The sequence below is a fragment of the Schistocerca gregaria genome, chromosome 3 (assembly GCF_023897955.1).
Source record: "Schistocerca gregaria isolate iqSchGreg1 chromosome 3, iqSchGreg1.2, whole genome shotgun sequence".
In the NCBI taxonomy this organism is placed as follows: Eukaryota; Metazoa; Arthropoda; class Insecta; order Orthoptera; family Acrididae; genus Schistocerca; species Schistocerca gregaria.
Window position 1 is genome coordinate 819,382,324 of NC_064922.1, and position 23,195 is coordinate 819,405,518.

Genomic DNA, 23,195 nt, shown 5'->3' on the forward strand with positions numbered 1-23,195 from the left:
ACTCGCCCGTACATTTCACGCACTAGCATGGAGGAGCTTAGGAGACTAAATCTCACAACAGTGCTGCATCTGCAATGCATATTTGACGCTCTGTGATATTCACCCGTTTTCTAAAATGAATGGTTGTTCGTGGGCGTTAATGAAGACGTTGTCAGCGGTTTGAAGAAACAGGAGATGCAGTTCTTCCGTGTTAGCTTCATGAAACTTATTTATCGTGTATCCAACAACCTGGCGACTGTGTTGAAAAATGGAGCTATTCACTAAAGTGACAATTGTAAGTAAAATTGCTGAAATCTTCGCATCGAGTCAGGCGTATAGTTCATAACTGAATTACTTATCATTCATCCTTCGTATTATATTTAAAACCAAGAAAGAAGTTAATCCATCAGTGTTGACTTCTCTTAGAGATATTTATACCAGAAGGTCCCAAGTATCTTCCGAGATCCACCACTGCGTTCGTGCAACGTCGGAACAGCAAACGGTGGTGCTTCTGCAATGGAATTCAAAGGACGTCGTTTTCACTATGCTCTTAAGTTGCTTGAGTGTCTTATTATATTTTCAACCAACAGCCTGTTGCAAATGAGGTCGTTCTTTAAATTTACTGATGCTGTGATCCAGCCAGGAGACGTCGACTTCAACGCCAGTATAAAATGTTATTAGCAGAAGCCTCTTGGAAATATTGATGCCTGGGATGTTTCGAGACAGCCATGAGTCATGAAATATTCACGGCCTATTTGCCGAAAACGGTATGCCCGTAAATCAATAACACGAGCATTGGCTGCAATAAACTTTGTAGTTGGAGGTGATGTGCTCACAATTTCTCATTGTCAGTAACATTGCAAATTTGATCAAATTTCATCGAAGTGTCTGACAATTTGCAATTTGAGATTCGTTCCGTTATACAGTATACAGTTGTAGGAAGGGACGGTTACAGCGGGCGACCTAATGGACGATGCCGATTCATCAAAGAAATTTTAAATGCTGAGTATATAACAATACGCGTCAGAAACTTTATGAATTTATTCTTGACGTTACAAAATCTTCATAACAACGGAGTTTTGACAAGCTTTCGTTATGGAAGAAGGAAAGAAATTCCTCGTAGTCACACCTGATTGTGTAATTAACCTCAGAAGAGCTCGTTCACTCACCTCCTTGTTTGCAGTTGGTCGTGGCGTTTGTTTTGTGTTGTGTTGTTATCATTTGCTCTACTTTAAGAATAAGTTCTCTAATAACACATCACAACGATGTGATCAGTCTCTTAAATGACTGATATGCACTACATGTACGGCCTAGCAGACGGGAACGCGAACGCAGAACGTCACCGTTATAGTGGGAGTTACACTGGGAAGTAGCTACCTTACACAGGAACGACTGTACGACTAAATCAGCGCTCCAAGAGACAAAGTCATTTAAAAAGAGAGTTGCAGATATTGGGAGACCTTGCGGTGTACGAATGCATGAACCTGAAGAGCGGGATCTTTGTACTGTGTATGAAACTCCATCAACTAGTGCAAGGAGAAACACGAAAAGGGAAGGCGCTAATCACGTGACGATTTGGAACATTCTGCACGAAAATCGTCTGTGCCCCTATCACCTTCAAAGGGTGCAAGTATTAAATGAGGCAGACTTTCAGCAAAGAATAACATTGTGTCAACGCGTGTTATGGCAGTGGTCTGTGTTTCTGCAGTTCTCAGCATGTGATATTCCCTGATAAGGCTGGCTTTTCAAGTGAAGAGATCTTCAGTCATCATAACAATCACATGTGGGTGTACATAAATCTCATTAAGTGTGACAAGACAGGCATCAACTGAGTTCAGACTCAGTGTGTGGGGTGATATGATTCTTGACCATCTCATTGGCTTCTACCCCTACTTCTTTCCACAACATCTTACTTGTCAAACATATCTGCAGTTTCTAAGACATAAGATACTTTGGTTACTTGATGATGTACATCTAGATGTCATTCAACGAGTGTAGTTTATGCACGATGATGCTCCACCTCACTTTACACGGACAGTTTCCGAACAGGTGGACGGGTCAAGGGTAACCAACTGCTTGGTCTGTCCGATCGCAAGGTTCGAGTCCAGTGGACTTTTTCCTTTGGGTTCATTCAAAATCCTTAGTGTATTCAACTACGATACCCAGTGTTGATGTTCTAGGGATGATACCCAAAACGAATTTGACCAAATATGTCACACATGAGGAGTCTACCACAGTGTACAGCAAAGTATGGAATGCAGGCCCAGGGCATGCATGGAAGTAGGAAGTGGTCATTTCAAGCAGTTTCTGTAAATTTGTTTGGTAAATGCATCATTTTTGAGCCATGAATAATAAAACCTTTCATATACATGTAACTGTATTTGTGAAATGTATCATATGTTATTACTAGCCTTAACGTTCATACCTCCATAACGAAGGGCTTTTGGACACATATTCACATGAACTTTTTGAATGTTTATTTACGCTATTTTATATTTTTAACGACACGGTTACACGATCATTTCATAATGCCATAGCCGGTTTCGAGCAGACAGAGGTCATCCTAAAACTAAAAGCACATAGTGTTTCTGGTAACCCAAAGGAAACAGCTTGTAGCATACGACATTAGTTTGAAGATGTTCTCTCCTGCTCTGAACTTAATATGGAATTGTGAAATGCTACTATGATTGTGTCGTGAAACATTTAGTGAATAAAAGATTATACAGACCTGCCTAGCTCACTGAAGTACAAAAGGATGGAAAAATATTACAAGGCGACTAACGTGTTAATTTCCTTTCCGTTGTTCATTGTATCAGTCGTTTCCTGTCTATTCCGCAGTGGTTTATTTGTTTATGTATTTTTGAGTCATGAGTCTTCTGACTGGTTACATACGGTCGAAATCCTTTCCAGTGCCAATCTGAACTGAGAGTGTAACTAGCACCTTACTTCCTCAATTATCTCAAAAATGGTTCAAACGGCTTTGAGCACTATGGGACTTAACATCTGAGGTCATCAGTCCCCTAGAACTGAGAACTACGTAAACCTAACTAACCTAAGGACATCACACACATCCATGCCCGAGGCAGGATTCGAACCTGGGACCGTAGCAGTTGCGCGGTTCCGGACTGAAGCGCCTATAAACGCTCGGCCACACCGGCCAGCCTCAATTATCTGCTCAATGTGTTCCACTCTGTCTTCCCTTACAGTTTTTACCCTCTACAGCTACCTCCAGTACGATGGACGTTATTCACTGATGTCTTAATACAGGTCGTATCGTTCTGTCCATTACTCTTGTCACTGTCCGGTTCTGCGGAGAACCTCATTCCTTATCTTATCAGTCCACCTAACTTTCAACATTCTTTTGTAGCACTGCCCATCATTCACTAACGCACAATGCTCTGCTCCAGACGCATGTTTTCAGAAATTTCTTCCTCAAGTTACGGCCAGTAGGGTTCTCTTGGACGGGAATGCTCTCTGTTTCTGTGCTACTGTGATTTTTACGTCTTCCTTTCTTCTTCCGGCATGGGTCATTTTGCTTCGTGATGTCCAAATTTGATCTTAAGTTTCTAGCTATTCTCATTTCTGATGCTTTTCATTGCTTTTGTTTTTTTCCGCTTTGTTTTCAATCAGTATTCTATACTTATTAAACGGTTCGTTCCATTCAACAGATCCTCTAATTCATCTCCACTTTTACTAAGCATAGCAATAGCATCAGCGTAACTTATCACTGATACCTTTTCACCCAGATTTTTAGTGCCACCCTTGAACCTTTCTTTTATTTCAGTCAAAATGTTAATGGTACTTCCTCTCCTGTTTCAGACTAAACAGAAGGCGGCATCATCTCCCTCGTACTTGGTAAGTTGAAAGTAACTGAACGACCTTGTCAGCACGCGCGTGTCGGCACTCCAGTGTGAAACGCTTTAGAAGCAAAATGCATGCCGAAGTAATTAGAATATCAAAATATCTCAAGTAATTTCAGAAGTTCTAACGTTATCACGTTCAGTCGTTTCAATTTTTCTCATACTATTGACCTCATTCTCCTTAACGAAAGAAAAACTGGAGAGAAAAAAAAAATTCACTCGTAATCAGTTTTTAAAAACTGCATTTCCCAGGAGAGAAGTCTTTTCTTGTGGAATTTAAAATAAATTTTGTATTATACTGACAGATACTAATATTTGAAAATAAGCCTCAAAGGGCCACATTTCAAACTGAGAAACCAAGACTTATGCTTAGTGCCGTGGCTTACAAGCCCATCCGCGTACGTAATTACGAACGTAGGTGCACAGCTCAAAATTTGCTATAATTTTGTGACATTCCGGTCGTTCAAATAGTAATTACTATTGATAATTATCTTACATATAACATGAGCAAATTTAATTGTAACTCCCTTTAGAGAATGGACCGACTCTGATTGGTTTGAAATACTAAACATTTCGTCAGTTATACTGAATGTCTTTATATCAATAAATCATATCAACTGAAACATCAGGTCTATATCAGTTACTGAGCACCTGTGTGGAAAATTAATTGAAACAGCATAAATATTGACTAGAGAACCTAGCTTTCCGCAAAATGCAAACTAAACGGCGAGCCCATTCAGTACTACATTTCCATGTGATGTGTAATTAACACTCAAATACCACTAATTTTCCTCCGATTCGCCTCGATTCTTTTAAGTTGTTTCGTAGTGTCAGCAGTTTTTTTTTTAGTTTCACTATGAAGCTTTTTTGAGCTTCCACAAGACCGGGGGAGATGTTAATGACCGGCTTCCGTATTTACTACCATCTTCTGGACTTAGTAAAATTATTTATAAGAGTTATTTGTTGAAATTTGAATCTGAAGCATTGTAAATGAGAATGACACAGTTAAAATTCATGTCCCTTCTACTATCCTTATCGCTCCCACATAGCGCCGCTACTTCACATATAACACGTCTGCAAACTCTACCCATTTACGTCGTAAGGAGCACCTGCGGTCTCTTCGACAAGCTTTGCTGACCGTTCGAGAACATACCACTTGAATCGCTGTCTACAAAGTTCGTAGACACGTTCGCAGATTATTTATCTTTCACTAATTGCGTTAACACTGTGCGGAATACCGAAGTTATTAATTAAAACTGCACACGAATAGAATGTACGTAAATCATCGCACGCTTCTCTGCACACACACACACACACACACACACACACACACACACACACACACACACACACACACACACACACACTTAACTGCTAAGGTCATCAGTCCCTAAGCTAACACATTACTTAAGCTAAATTATCCCAAGAACACACACACACACACACACACACACACACACACACACACACACACACACTGCGCGCGCAGCACAGTTTCCAACATTTTTAAGCTAACGTCAGTCTGTTGAGTTGAAAAATTTAAATCAGAACACACATTGTAAATTAGGCGATATCCCCACTGGAGACCCTGCAGCCAACTCCTGCAGTCACAATGTTGGAGGAATAAGGGTTAAAGCAGGAAAGAATTGTATAGACTTAAACGAAACTGTATGCCTTCAACAAAAACTCTGTTGACCACGAAACTAATTCTACATTAAAAACAATATTAAAAGTCGGCCACTGATGCCATCAGTGTTTCCCTCTGCCCCAATAGGCCATTTCATCCACTACAGGAAAGACAGTGCTTAGTCCCAGGATAACGTGTACACATACTGTTGTCGTTGCTGAGACTGTTTAATACAGTTCCCCACTGCAATCAATCTGTGCGTATTTCTTCGTGTTCTTCTGTAGCAACGTATTACAAAGTCTTCTATTCTCTTCTTGTATGAACTATTTATTGTCCGCAGCTCATTTGCGTACGAACTTACATCCCAGAGAATATCTTCAGAAAAGATTTCTCGGCACTTAATATTATCAGTAAGGATATAAGTTGAAGTGATAACGCCGAACGTTGTGGCCGAGCGGTTCTAGGTGCTTGAGTCCAGAACCGCGCTGCTGCTACGGTTGCAGGTTCGAATCCTGCCTCGGGCATGGATGAATGTGATGTCCTTAGGTTAGTTAGGTTTAAGTAGTTCTAAGTCAAGGGGACTGATGAACTCAGATGTTAAGTCCCATAGTGCTTAGAGCCATTTGAACCATTTGAAGTGATGAAATAAAATTTGTACCAAGTTTGTGTTATGGAGGGGGTTTTGACTAGGGTGTTTCTTGAAGCTGTGTTATCTGCAATGCCAGCTTAGTATTTCGGTCAGAGGGTTTAGCCCCCTTCTGTAATAAAAAAAAAGGAGTGAACGGATCAACGAACAACCTGAACGGATGTCATCGGTCGTCCGCCACGAACAAATTCAACGAACAATATAGAACAAAATGAGATAAAAAAAGTGCCGTAGATAGCACATCTGCCCAATAAGCTACAGGCCCAGGTTCAATTCCCAGCCTTGGCACAAATTTTAATTAATTGCTTCAGCTTCTATCCTTACTGAAGATAAAACTGAGATTGAATATGTCTCCATAAAAATGTAATCAGATCAGCTTTAATATTTATTCGATGTTAGGAAAATTATATTTTTCAGATATGCTTTTCTTGCTACTAACATTCTGCATTTCTTATCTCCTCTACTTTCGCCTTCATCAGTTATTTTGCTGCCCAAATAGCAAAACTTTTATATTGCTATTAGTGTCTCATTTCCAAATCTAATTATCTCAGCACAGCCTGATTTAATTCGACTGCATTTCATTACTTTATTATTACGTGTAATCATATTCATCTTATTACATCTTTTCAAGATTCTATCCATTAGCTTAAGTTGATCTTGCAAGTCCTATAAAGTCTCTGAGAGAATTTCAGTGTCAACGGCAATCCTTAAATTTTTAATTTTTTTCTACCCGAACTTAATCCATTTTCCACATTTCGCCTTCTTTTCATTTACTGCTTGCTCTGCGACAAGACTTCTCTACTGTGTTCTGATCTCCTCGCCTGTTACAACTGCAGTCCCTGCTGTACAAGTAGCAGGTGGGTAGTTCACTGTGAGCCTGGAGAACAGGCGCTCAGTGAAGGTGTAATAGGCAGACACCTGTTGCCGTGACGGATGCCCGGCGAGGCGCGCCAGGAGAGGGGGCGTGTCAGATGGGTCGGCCACGCCCCCTGGTGATGGAAACGGCCGGAGAACAGGGCACGATCGACGACCACCACCTGACAAGGCTTCCGCGCGTTAATCCGCACCTGCGGGGAGGGTAAGGATACGGCGGAGTGGAGAGCAGCTGCTGCGCCTGCAGCTGCAGCTGCGCTTAGAGGCCTCCCAGCCGCATCCGGAGGCTGATCAAGCGCTTAGGGCAGCGGCGCGTCACAAATCGCCTGGTCGGAAGTTAAGAAGTGCGGAAATGCTATAGGGAGCAGTCATAGACGTAACGTCCTATCAGAGTGCGGCGTTGGCCTTGCCTCGCATCTGTCGTAAATTAACAAATGTATGTCGACTACACTGAAAAGTCTTATTATTCCTCTGGCTCACGATAAACACTTTGCAGTTTATGCATCAGCTATGAAATATGAAAGAAATATGTTTGTCACTTAATACCAACCCAAACGTTTTTGTTATTGTCATTGATTAACGTGTTTAAAAAATCAGTGGAGAAATAAGAGATATAGGATATGGAGCTGAACTAAAAAATTGCTGGGCACGAAAGGATATGATTTAAAACTCTCACGTGAGTACTTCAGCGCCACACTGGCAGCAATTGATTCTGATTATCAAGGCACACGAATACATTCAATATTACGGAATGAGAGTATCTCCAATATTACAAAGAATCAACTGTACAAGATTTTTGTGAAAACCACTGTGTCACATGGGGCAAAAGCGTAGACAGTAACTGAGAAACTGAAACAAAGATACCAAGCACTGGAAATTATGTATTGAGGAAGGTGTTACGAAACCACAGTAACAGGCTGGGTAAATAATGTAGAAACCAAGTGAATAGTAGAAATAAATTAAATACAGGTGCATGGTTTAGAAAGGAAAGACGTAGAATTGTGTGGCCTTGTGTGACGTGTACATGGTAATAGATTACCACAGAAATGTGGACCTGAAAGCCTCAAGGAAGATACACTCTTTATTACACAGAAAATATAGGTACACTGTAATTACTTGATAGTACACATTTCCGGTCAGCGCCGGGTCGTTCTAAATCGTAGAAAACACCAAGAGGAAACTTCAGATCGTCCAGGGTAAATGAAATATGTTAATAATCGTAGAACAGTAATCCAAAACGTAGTAAAGTTGAAAGCAGTTAACAGCGATTTCCCGGAAGTTCGGTTCAGGGAGATAGACCCTTCAGCACAGCGCGATTCGAAGCATCTTGCAGATACCTGTCCCGCAGGCGTCTCTTACCACCTGTCAGAAGAGTCTTTGATAGTGGACATACGTCTCTGTGGGGTGACAGAGATATTGAAAAGGTTGTAGATAAAAGAGTAACTGTTCAAACAACAGTCAATTCGCCGGGAAAATTTTGAAATTAACAAAAGGGTAACTGATTATGTCAGTTCAAAAGATCTGAAAAGTGCTTTAACAACTGAAAATTTTATATTCTCTTTTTCTCTGTCAGGCATTGTACGGATTAAATAAGATTAGAAGTCATCTTTGATTTAAGTAAGGTGTTTGATTATGTTAATTACAAAATATTTTGCAGGAGTTGGACGATTATGGAAATAGACAAGTAATCCAAAATTGGCACCTCTCATTTGTTAAGAACGGACGGCAAACAGGCGTTATCCACATTAATGAGAGTGGTCGTGGGAAGGGGGGGAGGGGAGGAGGGTGGCGAGATTCCTCAGGGGTCAGTGCTGAGACCGCTAATGATAAAAATTTCTGTTGCTCATGTCGTAGGCTTGGTAGTGAAGAATATTGGGTACAAGAAAGGCAATGTACCAAATAATGCACGTTAACACAGTAGTTCATGGATTGTAGAGAATATTTTTCTTGCTAAATCATAGTAAGACTCAGTTTCTACAATTTGTGTGGATTACAGAAAATTGGCGTTTCATTAGAGAGTCTGCTCAGTCCAAATTCCTAGGTGTTAAGCTAGATTGTAAGCAGTCATGAAAGACCTATTTTGAGGATCTTGCTGAATGCTATTATATTTACCATTAGAAAAGTATCTGCGAAAAGTGTTACTAATCCAGCAGAAAATTTTTGGCCCTTCTACTTGTTACAGAGAATTTCAACTCTAGTGATTTTTTATATTGTGTTGTTGTTGTTGTCTTCAGTCCTGAGACTGGTTTGATGCAGCTCTCCATGCTACTCTATCCTGTGCAAGCTGCTTCATCTCCCAGTACCTACTGCAACCTACATCCTTCTGAATCTGCTTAGTGTACTCATCTCTCGGTCTCCCTCTACGATTTTTACCCTCCACGCTGCCCTCCAATGCTAAATTTGTGATCCCTTGATGCCTCAAAACATGTCCTACCAACCGATCCCTTCTTCTAGTCAAGTTGTGCCACAAACTTCTCTTCTCCCCAATCCTATTCAATACCTCCTCATTAGTTACGTGATCTATCCACCTTATCTTCAGTATTCTTCTGTAGCACCACATTTCGAAAGCTTCTATTCTCTTGTTGTCCAAACTAGTTATCGTCCATGTTTCACTTCCATACATGGCTACACTCCAAACAAATACTTTCAGAAACGACTTCCTGATACATAAATCTATATTCGATGTTAACAAATTTCTCTTCTTCAGAAACGCTTTCCTTGCCATTGCCAGTCTACATTTTATATCCTCTCTACTTCGACCATCATCAGTTATTTTACTTCCTAAATAGCAAAACTCCTTTACTACTTTAAGTGTCTCATTTCCTAATCTAATTCCCTCAGCAACACCCGATTTAATTTGACTACATTCTATTATCCTCGTTTTGCTTTTGTTAATGTTCATCTTATATCCTCCTTTCAAGACACTGTCCATTCCGTTCAACTGCTCTTCCAAGTCCTTTGCCGTCTCTGACAGAATTACAATGTCATCGGCGAACCTCAAAGTTTTTACTTCGTCTCCATGAATTTTAATACCTACTCCAAATTTTTCTTTTGTTTCCTTTACTGCTTGCTCAATATACAGATTGAATAACATCGGGGAGAGGCTACAACCCTGTCTCACTCCTTTCCCAACCACTGCTTCCCTTTCATGCCCCTCGACTCTTATGACTGCCATCTGGTTTCTGTACAAATTGTAAATAGCCTTTCGCTCCCTGTATTTTACCCCTGCCACCTTTAGAATTTGAAAAAGAGTATTCCAGTCAACATTGTCAAAAGCTTTCTCTAAGTCTACAAATGCTAGAAACGTAGGTTTGCCTTTTCTTAATCTTTCTTCTAAGATAAGTCGTAAGGTCAGTATTGCCTCACGTGTTCCAACATTTCGACGGAATCCAAACTGATCTCCCCGAGGTCGGCTTCTACTAGTTTTTCCATTCGTCTGTAAAGAATTCGCGTTAGTATTTTGCAGCCGTGGCTTATTAAACTGATAGTTCGGTAATTTTCACATCTGTCAGCACCTGCTTTCTTTGGGATTGGAATTATTATATTCTTCTTGAAGTCTGAGGGTATTTCGCCTGTCTCATACATCTTGCTCACCAGCTGGTAGAGTTTTGTCATGACTGGCTCTCCCAAGGCCGTCAGTAGTTCTAATGGAATGTTGTCTACTCCGGGGGCCTTGTTTCGACTCAGGTTTTTCAGTGCTCTGTCAAACTCTTCACGCAGTATCGTATCTCCCATTTCGTCTTCATCTACATCCTCTTCTATTATATTATTTTTATATTATATTTTATTTATTTTATTTTATTTTATTTTATATTATATTTTATATTATTTTTATATTATATGAACTAAAGGACTATTTTATATTATATTTTATATTATTTTTATATTATATGAACTAAAGGACTGAAGGTTTGGGGGGTGGGGGAGGGGAAGAGGAGAGGAGAGGGAAAGAACTATTGATATCAGCTGAATCGCTTCTTGATGCGAAATCAGCTGCAACGAGTGAAAATTTATGCCAGACTGGGACACGAACCCAGGATCTCCCGCTTACTAGACAGTTAACTACAGCACCATCCAGACACAGTGTCTACCACAATTTTGCGAACTATAGCTTCCCGGTCGACTCAGATGCAATCTTACGCCACCTATCTGTAGTCCCCATCTATGTACTCCATGCTCGCTAATTTTAGATTTCCGTTGGAGGTCGAAAACTTGTGCATTCGCACTGAAGAGTTTGGATTCATTGCCGATCGAGGCGAATCAGTTGTATGAATGAGTAGTGTCTGTTCTTTCGGTCATGTCATAAAAAAAATATTTGGAAGCATATTTAGAAACAATAAACCAACTAAGGCTCATAAAACAAAAATAATAATATTTATACGATAAACATCTTACGTCTGCCATTGACAAACTGTGAAAATGCTCAGGTGGCTGTTCAGCAGTTTCTCTGCCGGGTTTTGATGTATCGAACACAGCTGACATTTTAATGGAGGTGAGAGAGAGGGAGGGAGGGAGAGAAAGAGAAAGAGAAAGAGAGAGAGAGAGAGAGAGAGAGAGAGAGAGAGATTAATGGTTTAGCCACGCATACACACGCAGTGCTCAGTGTAGCAGGTTGCAAATACCAGTCCCAGTCTATCCCCACATACAGACGATTGCACGGAGAGTACTAGCATGTAATGGAACTTGTCGCTGGCAGAGGCGGCTGCCTCGCTAGAAACTGGCGGAACGGAAACGCGTGTCGCAAGACCACAGCCGTGGCCGCCTGCCGGCCGGCTTGGCGCCCGCAGCTGGCGGCCGCGGGTTCGAAGCGCTTTCCCGCCTGCGCGTTTCGCGCGTCACAGGCGGATTACGGCGGGCGAGGTTAGTGGAGCGGAAAAGCGGACCGCGTTGGCCGCAGTCAGCTTTTGATACGGTCTCCGTCGGCGAACTGCAGCTATCCGCGTCAGATGTCGCCGGCCATCCATTGTGTACCTTCGCGATCAGTGGCGATGGAAGCGCCGTGGCGGGCGTATTTCTTATGCTCATATTTGGCGCATTACGAACTAAAAGTCTCATGGGAAAGTTATATGTTTGCTGCACACCTAAACATAACACTTTTTCAATCACCTCGGAAAAAAAATCGCAACCCCCAAGAAGGAGTTGTGCCACAAAACGAAAGTAAGTTTCAACATCTGAAAGATGACATCTGTTTAATTTTCGCGATAGTCGCATTAGAGGAGGCAAGCGATGTTTGCTTAAAATACACGCTGTAACCGTCGTTAGTAACCGTGGTGAGTTGACTTTTTAATCAATAATGCCTTTAAGGCGACGAAGACGCCATTATTGACAACTCACTGAGTTTGAACGAGGTCGTGTAAAAATGCTACGAGATGCTGGATGTTTCTTGTACGATATTCTACAGAGACTTGGCAGGAATGTAGCAACTCTACAACATCGTTGGTAGCGGTAGTCACAAGAATGAGCGGTTGCAAGAAGACGGGACTCCGGATGGCAAGGTGGCGCAACCGAGAGGCTAGACTATCGTGCTCGGCTTATGGCACTGGCGCATCGTTCTGTATTCGCAACAGCAATATGAGCAGCAGTTGGCACCACAAGAATGCAACGAACTGTCACAAATCGGTTACTACAAGAAAGGTCCGTAGGCGCCCTGTAGCGTGCATTCCACTGACTCCAAACTACCACCATTTGCAACTTCAGTTCTGTCAAGCGAGAGCTTATTTGAGGGCAGGGTTAAGGTCTGTTGTGTATTCTGCCGCGGTGCCTGCGATTTTTGGTGTTGTGATTTTTTTCCGTCAGTGTATTATTTCTGAGGTCAACATCGTTTTTTCTCATCTCATACTAGTCGTACAGGGATGAATGACTTAACGTTACAAGGGTTGCTTAACCAACTTCTGACATTGCATATCGATTTTGGGATAAAATTTACTATTTGTGGAAAATTTTAACATAAAGGAGACATTTAACTACCATAGGCAAAAGGGCATCACGGATGCCCAGTTTCATACCTATATTTTTAAGAAGCTAACATTAATGACGCATAAGAGACTCTGTATTCATATTTCCTTATTAAAAGTTTTATTTATTTTAAAGTACTTATTAACTGGATAATTTGTATGCAGCTTTGCCAAAGATAACAACCTCGACCACTCCAGAAGCCCATTCTCTCTGTCCACGCTAAAAGTTGACTTTTCTAAACGACAAAAATATTTGACACTGTCGTCTTGAATTTTGATTTTCCTATTGCTACTACGACCTAACGTGCGTTCTGTAACTGAAAATGTTTGTCGAGTTGAAATTATACCTTATGCGGGCCTACTGACAATCTCCATCTCTGCCCGCCGTAGAAACCACTACAAACATTCCGAATGAAAAACACATTTTTGGATGCATGGACATGTATGTACAAGGATGCATCATAAATTCGTTATTATTATTTCACGTCGTTCGGTTCATTGTTGAAGATGTTTCCTCTTCATTCACACAACTACCTTTATCCAAACGAATACTCATAGTCCAAACTATCATTTAAAGCTGTAAATGTCCGATAATTTCGCACGGATCATCTGGCCATTCACTATTCATTGGTACGATGACGAAAGTTTCGTCCATGTATCGCCACCAATAGAACTTCATGAGGAATGCTTCAAAGGTTGCATGCACATGTAGAGTTGGCTACTACTTGAATGAAGAAGGGACTCTATTGCAATTTAGTGCGTTTACTCATAAAATTTAATGTACCGCATGAAATAAACCGGCAAATCTAGCCGCACCAGGTCACAGATAACCAGATGGTATTCGTTTTTGAAGGTGCTTTATCATCTTTTTATTGGTGTGTTGGTGAAGAGTAATTGTTTGAAAGCTGACTATTATATCTTTGTCCTGTACCCAACCAAGATTTTCGGCGACTGATAGAACGCAAAAGAGCTGGTGTTTCGTCATTTAGACAAGCCTTTTTACGTTTTAATCTGTCGATATATTCGTGCAACAGCTGCGGTGTTTAAATGGAACGGTACACTGTTTTGGCGCTAACCGAGAGCCGTTGAAAAGAGTAGTAGAGCGATATAGCAATTTCTATGGCTTAAACGGTTCGACCGATCTGTGGAAGTGCTGATATTTTTTCTGCGTAAGAGCTGCCAACAATTCCGGCGAATTCCCAGCAGTGTACGATGGTAACTTGTCACACCATAGAATTCTGCGCTCTTTGAGCAGCGAGATACAAATTCGTGTGCGTCTATAAACGTAACAACTGGCAATAGGGGGCTGATGCATCTCTGCTTAACTGCTGTAACCTACATCCATTTCAACCTGTTTACTGTAATAAAGCTTTGGCCTCCTTTTACCACAATTCTTATTCGCTCATTTTCATCTATTACCGAAATAACCACCCCTTAATGCCCCAGGATAATGGTTATGACCATATCCCTTCTTTTAGCATCAAATACATTTTTTTTCTCGTTTCGACCAAATATGTCTTCATTAGTTGCTTGACCTACTCGTTCAATCTTCAGCATTCTTTGATAACAACACATTTCAAATGCTTTTAACCTATGCACTTCTTTGTCCACATTGCACGTGCGTGCTGTTCTTTTCATAATTTTGTCGCATTGAATCCCCATTCATTCCTCTCCCTCAATCCACAAATTATTTTTTTCTTCTCTTGCTTTTCCTACTATAGAATTTCGGTCCCGTTCAGAGTTAAATTCTTGTATATCTTAACGCGCTGGTTAATTTCTTTTATTTCATCCTGCTGCCTTTCGGTCTCTTCCTAACTATTTGGCATATATACTTCTATTATAGTGGTGTCTCTTATTTTCGTGTCTGTCTTGACTTTTATAATGCATTCATCATTTAGCTCAGAGTACTTAGCCAAATTCCTATTTTCTTAGCCGTTATCAGACCTTCTCGTGCATCACCCCTTTTTTATTCTGTGTCGATAAAACTGTACTGTTACGACCAGAAATCCTCTTCTTCCTGCCACCACCCTTCACTAATTCCCACTGTATTTTTTTATTCTATCCGCACCATTTTTCAATTCCACCCTCTAACTTGTCACGTGAGAACATTCAATATATGTGGAATCTATTAGAATGCCAAGTTCGTTTTGTCTCATGACAATTCCACTTAGGCATTTCTGGCCCAGAGATCCGAATGAGAGACAGTTTCATCTCTGGAATGTTTTACCCAGGAGATTGCCATCATCATTAAACCTTACAGTAGAGATGCATGTCCGCTGGAAATGTAATGGGCGTAGTTTCTCCTTGCATTCAACAACAACGCATTACATCGTAGCTTATCCATTTTAGCTAACGTTGTAAGTGCATATCCGTCAATAATGCAGACTGTTGTGCCTGCACCAAGTGAGGTGTCGCAATAGTAAGACATAGGAGTCGTATTCTTGAGGATGACGATTCAGACGGTCGTCCGGCCCTGTGGAAATATGTTTTGCATAATTTCTGTAAGTTGCTTAAGGCAAGTACGAGGATGCTCCCTTTGAAAGGGGCAAGACCGACATCCTTCCGCATCCTTCGGCCATGTGCTCGTCACTAATGACGTCATGTCGACGGGGCATTAAACCTTTATTTTCTTCTTTGTCCCCTACAACTATCGAAAAGGCTGTTCCTGCTCTTCAGGAACTATGTTAGTCTGCCCTCTCCACCGAAAACCCTCTGGTATATGAGTGTGATGAGACATGCAAGCCAGCCCACTGCGGAAAGTTTTATGGTTCGTGAAGGGGATACTGCAGGCTAGTACGGAAAATATTCTGCTTTTTGCGTAGCACGGCAGAAATTGAATTTTGTGGGGTTTTGTGCTATTTGCAGCCAGAAGGTCACCTGAGAACATTCAATACACGTGGGATCTCTTACATTGTTCCACGAGATTCACAAAATAAAAAAAATAAAAAATCTGAAAGTTACATATGTTTGTCTTAAAAAGAGATTGTTCTCTGGTAACGAAATTTTATGCGGTCCAGTCAACCCGCGTCTTCTCTACAGAAACTATAAACTTCATAAATCGCTTTTTGTACCCTGGGATGTATACTAACATCGTAATTCCAGAATTATCTGAAAAAAAGCCCTGCTCGGTAAATATTGATGTCTGAAATGCGTTCCTGCTGTGAAATGTTGAAACTGCTTTACTTATCTTGAAAAAGCGTAACGCATTGTGTCACTGCTGCTGCGGTGTCGCTGCGCAACGCAGTTGCGTGGGATGAGGCAAAGCCGGCATGACAGATTTGTGTCGCGCAGTAAAGTGCGCTGACAGCGCATATGCGGGCGCCACGTCATGGCAGAGAAAGTCTGGCGGTCTGCGCTCTCGTTTCTGGGGCGCCTACTAGCTAGGCAACACAGCAGTGCAGGTCACTTTGCGTGGTGTCCGAGCGGTACTGTTGTCTGTCATCTTGTGTTCTAGTAGGATCTAAGTTAAATAATATTTAAAATATGATGCTTGAAGAGAAACTAATTTATGTCTACGGTCGAGTAGTGTGTGCCTGCTCCACAAGAGAAGCAGCACAGGTAATTTAAAGTTATGCCATCGAATGTTCTTTTGCTCGTGGACTTGGATATCATAGTGGCAGCCAAAGAAGCTGGTAGACCTGCCTAATATTGTGTAGGGCTCCGACTACCACACAAGTGCCGGAACACGACGTAGCGTGGACTCTACTTCTGTCTGAAGTAGTGCTGGAGGTAATTGATACCATGAATCCTTCAGGGCTGTCCATAAATCCGTAAGAGTAAGAGGGGGTGGAGCTCTCTTCTGAATAGCACGTTGCAAGGCTTCCGAGACATGCTCAATACTGTTAATTTATTGGGAGTTTGGTGGCTACCGGAAGTGTTTAAACTCAGAAAAGTGTTTCTGGAGACACTGTGTAGCAATTCTGGACTTGCGGAGTGTTGCATTGTCTTGATGGAACTGCCCAAGTCCGTCATAGTGCACAATGGACACGAATGGATGCAGGTGATCGAACAGGGTGCTTACGTACGTGTCACCTGTCAGAGTCAGATCTAGATTTATCATGGGTCCCACATCGCTCCAACTGCACAAGCCCCACACCATAACAGAGCCTTTACCAGCTTGGACAGTCCCCTGTCGACATGCATGGTCCATGGATTCGAGGTTGTCTCCCTACCCGTACACTTCCGTCCGCTGGATACAGTTTGAAACGAGACTCGTCCGACCAGGCAACATTTTCCAGTCATCAACAGTCCAATGTCGGTATTGACGGAGCAGACGAGGCGTAAAGCTTTGTGTCGTTTGGTTATCAAGGGTAAACGAGTGGGCTTTCGGCTCCGAAAGCTCATATCGACGATGTTTTGTTGAATAGTTCGCACGCTGACATTTGTTCGTGGTCCATCACTGAAATCTGCAGGAATTTGCAGAAGGGTTGCACTTCTGTCCCGTTGAACCATTCTCTTCAGTCGTCGTTGGTCCCGTTCTTGCAGCATCTTTTTCCTGCCGCAGCGATGTCGGAGATTTGATGTTTTACCGGATTCCTGATGTTCACGGTACATTCGTGAAATGGTGTTACGGAAAAACCCCGACTTCGACGATACCTAGGAGATGCTGTGTCCCATCTCTCGCGCACCGAGTATAACACCACGTTCAAATCACTTAAATCGTGATTACCTGCCATGGTAGCAGAATTAACAAATCTAACAACTGCGCCAGACACTTGTCTTATATAGACGTTGCCGACCGGAGCGCCGTATTCTGCCTGTTTACGTATCTCTGTATTTGAATGCACATACCTATACCAGTTTCTTCGGTGATTTATTGTATAAAAAGATCAGAGCGGTGATACAAGTAGCCAGCCGATCCTCAAGCATGAATAGAGAGGACGGGCGTAGGCTACCGGCGTCCTGGCTGCCAGTAGTGACAAAACCACGGAAGGACAGCGCGCAAAGCAACTCACACAGGTGTGCGGGAGACCGCGGTGGTCGTACGTACACAGACACGAACGTCGCAGCCCGCACCTGGCACCAAGTAAACAGCGCTGCGTCAAAGCTACCGCCTGCTTTTATTTCACTTGTTCCATCTGATGACAAGAAATAATGAAAACTCCAATCAAGCACGGCTTTATCCATCAATGACAAGGAATAATATAAAGACCAATATTGAACGCCCAACCCTCTTCTCCTCCTATGCTCAAGTGCTCTATCAAAATTACGTAAACGGCTTCGACCGCTACTACATAAGATACATAGTCTCCCTCAATCAGCAGACAGGTCAGCACAAAGCCCTGAGGAAGACCACTTGTAGTAGTGGCGGAAACGTCGTACAATTTTATATATTGACAATGGGGCCAACAGCACAGAAGAATTTTATTGGCAGTTCGAAAAGCAAGTTGCGCTTTATTACAGCAGGCCAGATAACTTTCACTTCAAAGTAACACAAATACATGTCACTATTTTTCAACGAAAATATGTTCCTTCGTCAAAGGCCCATTCGAGAACCCCAATGTCAATATCCTTATCATCGCAAAATATGCCATTGCTGCAAACCAGCTCCTCGATTGTATGGACATTGTCGTCTGTGGTCGATGTCTGTAGCCTTTCTTCTCGAACAGCATCACCCATGTCTGTGTAGTGTTGGTCAAATTGTTGGCAACGGTTCGCTATGACTGGACATGACATTGAATTTCGTCCGCATTCCGTCAAAATTTCACGGTGGATCTCTTCGCAGTTGAGACGTTGTACCCAGAGCAATCGTACTGTCCTGGGGACTTCAACTTTGGAGTATGTTTCCAGTTGCTGCGACATTTCACTTCCTCATTGTGATGCATCTATTAACGGTACTACAGCAGAACTCTGCAATAAACTCAGAACCTATACTTTCTTTTGACAATGCGCCATTCTTTTTGCACAATGCTCTTTGCGACAACGTGTACCCTACTTTCTAAAATCCCTTTGTAACATCGGTTTTGAATTGAAGTGCAGACAATATGCATAAAAAAATTAATTCGTTTTGCTACGTTATCCTAAATGGATCATAAACTTCGCAAACATAATTTCAATACCTTTCATTTCTGCAAGTGTTAAAGCTTATTTTGCTTGCTATTTTCTCAAACAAAATTACGGTCACAATTCATTACATATTGAGGCAATAGAAAGATGTAATGATGATAGAAATGGTGATCATAACAGGACTTTAATTTGCAATCATGGTCCAGACAAACTTTTTCTCGTTCAAGACTTTTTGTCTGTCTACTAGGATAGGATGGGCTGCATTCACCAATTCTGCGTGTACAAAAATGTGTGACAATGTGTCAAATACGACGTTAATTTTCCCATGCATGTATCACATTTCAAAGTCCAATTCTCTTAATGTTACAGCCGAAAGTGTAAGGCGAATATGCATAAGAAGACATCTCTGGGGAAATTGAATAATGCATAGAATAGCGAGAAATAATACTGTAGTATTAGCAGATAAGCTAGGGAATCAAAACACAAGTAGATAGGGATAAGGAAAGCATGCATAATGTTAACAGCGTGATGGGAATACTAATAGTAATTCATTTTATAGGAAAGAAGTAAGACAGATCGGAATATGTTGAGGGGGAAGCTGCACTTACAGTAACACGTAGATCTTCAATATCCTTCTGAATGCAGCATAGTTTTGGAAAAGACACTGGTTATTGAGTATTTTGTACAAGAGTCCTTTGGGTGAAATGGAGAAGTAGATGGAGGAAGGTTAAGTGCCATTCACAGATACTGGGTTCCTATGACTAAGGAAATGACAACGGAAACACAGCGTACGAAAGTCTCATCATTTATCCCGTCGAATCTATGTCGTTGTGTGGTAAGGTATAATCAAACATTCCTTCCATCTTGTTCACAGAGCTCCCATGGTGTCGTTTAGTGGACTTACTCAGAAGCGATCATTGGTGGACCTGGATTAATTCTTTTCTTTGCCTCACCAGTCTACGAGTCGCCAGTCTCGCTCTGGCCTACGATATGGGTTTAATCTTCTGACTGCTTCACTGCCAGTAATTAAAAGCCTTTAGCTGCCGGACTACTTTCAGAAAAATTTAAAGATCTATCCACTAGGCTTGTTTGTGAATACTGTTCCCAAGTCATACGCTGCTTTCAGCTGTCTCTACTAATAACTATCACAGAGATAAAAACAAGATAACAGTTGAGGATCGGTTGGTTGAAAGGTTCAAAACCATACCGCACTTAAAGTGTCAAAGGGAACGAATCGGATTTATTGACTTCAATTACATCTCATCAAGTTTGCCTCGTTCGTTAAATATGACCTACAGCTAGTTCCACCATTCGCTATGGAGCCTCTACTCACTGAACTAGAACACTCGCATAGACAATCGTAAAATGACCCAACATAATTCCACGCTCACACATGGGAACACTTGGCCAAATTTTGGAAAAGTAGACGTTTTCGAATTCTTGTAGCCTTTTCTTACGGAAAATCTCTCTCTACCACCATACTCCCAAACAGCACCTTCAGCCCAGATGGCAAACATCTTGCCTTTTACACCACTGAAAGGTGTCAATCGACTCTACATTTCATAAGCTCCAAAGAGCTTCACGAAATCCTCACAACATTCAAGCCTTCCACCCAGTCAGTTAATTGCTGCTCGCACTACTAGATTTTCTCTACAAAACGATGCTTCCTACCAGGACTTTCAGCAGTTTATTTCTTACAGGTGAAGGAAAAATACTGGTCTTAAGCCAGCTTGGTAAATCCTGACCACTACCCATGTAGCAGGATTACAGAAAGACCAACCATCTTCTGAAATCGGGTCTCAGTCCCTTCCACCAGATACCATCTTACATGTCCACAATAGCGCAGCTAGTGATTATATGTCGCACTTTATCTGACGGTCCATTTGTAGAGAATACCCGAGGACTGCGATCTGCGGCGATTTTACACAGTAACGCAGACTCATTTCTGGGGACCTTAATCTTGACGGGCTGCAGCAGTTGCCTTTGCAGTTGGCTAGCATTTATTTGGGTGCTCAGTCACGCGCCCATAATTGGGTGGCCACGGCCACGGTCCTCTGGAGCCGCGCAGGATCCTCCCCCGAGGACACTTGTCGCCGGCGCCTGATAGAGCGCGCCCGCTGATGGGCAGGACGGCGATGGCCGCCGTAACTCGGTTTACGAGCGCTGCCTCGGCTTATCGCCGCCAGATAGCGCAGCCGGCGCCCCGGCCGGGGCTTCCCCGCCGCCATAGCGACGCCGCTGCTGCCCTGCAACGTGGCGCCCAAGAGGCAGCATTGGTGGGGGATCTGCAGCAGGGATCGCGAGGGCTAAGCTCCTGCGCAAAGAATGAACTCATTTCCGTCCTTCCTGTGCCAAAGGGGAGAGCTGATTCCTTGAAGTCTCCCACTGTACTACGAGAATCACCCTGCCCTTTTTTTTTTATCACCCTGATTTTTTTTTTTTTTTTTTTTTTTTTTTTTTTTTTTTTTTTTTTTTTTAAAGGGGCATTACTCTTTCTAGTCATTTGATGCTTCACATCTTTTCTTATCTTGCAGTAAATGACCATTAGCATAAACAGATGGTACACAAAATGTGCGGAAAGACTCTTGTTGTTTGATGTTATTAGTTGCAGCAATAATCACTGGAAGCATTCGCTTATTAAATAAATTAATAAACGATAACTGTTCACAACTTCCCACCGTGGCGCAAAAATTGTTGATACAAACATTTTGAAATAAGTGGTCTGTCAATCCAAGAAACAACACCAAACTGACCTGCAAACTTCACCCAAGCCAGAGCGCTGAGCGATATTTTCAATATCCTCTCGTCGTCTTTCTTATGCTACCTGATTATTTGGTTTTAACCGTTTGCTCTTTTTTTCGCTAAAATCAGTCTTCAGTACTAAACACTCATTTTTGTCCTTAAAGATTATAAAATGTATGTTTGTGTAAATTTTACGTCAACGAATTGTGAATTTAATAGCATAAAATTGATAATTAAATGGAATGAGATTTTGACTCTGCGGTGGAGTGTGCGCTGATACGAAACTTCCTGGCAGATTAAAACTGCGTACCAGACCGAGACTCGAACTCTGGACATTTACCTTTCGCGTGCAAGTGCTCTACCATCTGAGCTACTCAAGCACGACTCACGCCCCGTCCTCACAGCTTTACTTCCGCCAGTACCTCGTTGCCTACTTTCCAAACTTCGCAGAAGCTCTCCTGCGAACCTTGCAGAACTAGCTCTCCTGGAAGAAAGGAACATCCCCCAGGCTGTGGCTCAGCCATGGCTTCGCAATATCTGGAAACATTCGCAATGGAGAGAGCATCATGACACTTTTGCAATTGCAGGCTACATGTCATATGGATATACCTTATGTGTGTTTAATGCAGTGTTTTGCATTGCCTTCTGAATCCTCATGCCGTTGGTCGTTGCTGATTCTTCCGCCGAACCCAAGGGCAAGAGAGTACACTGACCTTTTTGCCGCTCCTGCACCGTCTCTGACAACACCGTTGGCAGAGGAAAGGGTGACACCTTTGCCGGAAGTCTTCGACCGCCACCGCCGACGGCATTTTTTTTTTTCAGGGATTAAGCAGTGACTAGGTTCAAACCCAGGACCCTGGACATTTTGGGCACTACTCAAAGACGCTATTCCTAGACAACGGGTCCGCATTAGTATGTGGGTGAATAATCCGAAACTAATATCAACGTCCGATCAAAAAATTCCGGAGCTTTGTTCACAAAATTCCTCTGAGCTTATCTTTCACTTATTGTTTATGGTTTCTTCGAAATACCTTCCTCCACAACTGATACGCCGCTCCCAACGTTATTTCCACTTCCGGAAGCAGTCTTGGTACGCCTCTTGCTGGATCGCGTGACGCAGCATCTACGAATTTTCTTTTCCCTCGTGCACCGTTGAAAATCTTCGTCCCTTCAACATGAACTTTAGTAATAAAAAAAAAAGTCCGCAGGGGCCAAGTCTGGTGAATACCGAGAATGAGGCGGCACAGTGATTTCGTTACTTTTGCAATAGTCACACACCAACAGGGATGAATGTGCGGGTGCGTTATCGTGATGCAACAGCCATGAACTCTCTCTCCACATTTCAGGCCGTTTCCTTCTCACATTTCCTCGCGGGCTTCGCAACACGTCCCGGTAACACAATCGATTAACAGTCTGTCCCAGTGGCACGAATTCATGATGAACTAATCCTTCAAACTCAAAGGAAACTATCAGAATGGCTTTGGCATTTGAGCTGACCTGATGAGTTT

General features: G+C 42.2%; 1 protein-coding gene across 5 annotated transcripts in view; it reads left to right on the forward strand.

Annotated features, from left to right (window-relative positions):
- LOC126354517 (putative polypeptide N-acetylgalactosaminyltransferase 9) overlaps positions 1-23,195 on the forward strand; it is a 1,011,821-nt gene that overhangs the window by 759,782 nt on the left and 228,844 nt on the right. For all 5 annotated transcript variants that reach the window (XM_050004230.1, XM_050004237.1, XM_050004234.1 and 2 more), the window contains exon 3: positions 3,799-3,834. The gene's annotated coding sequence lies outside the window, so the exon portion shown is untranslated. The remainder of the gene's footprint in view (positions 1-3,798; positions 3,835-23,195) is intronic.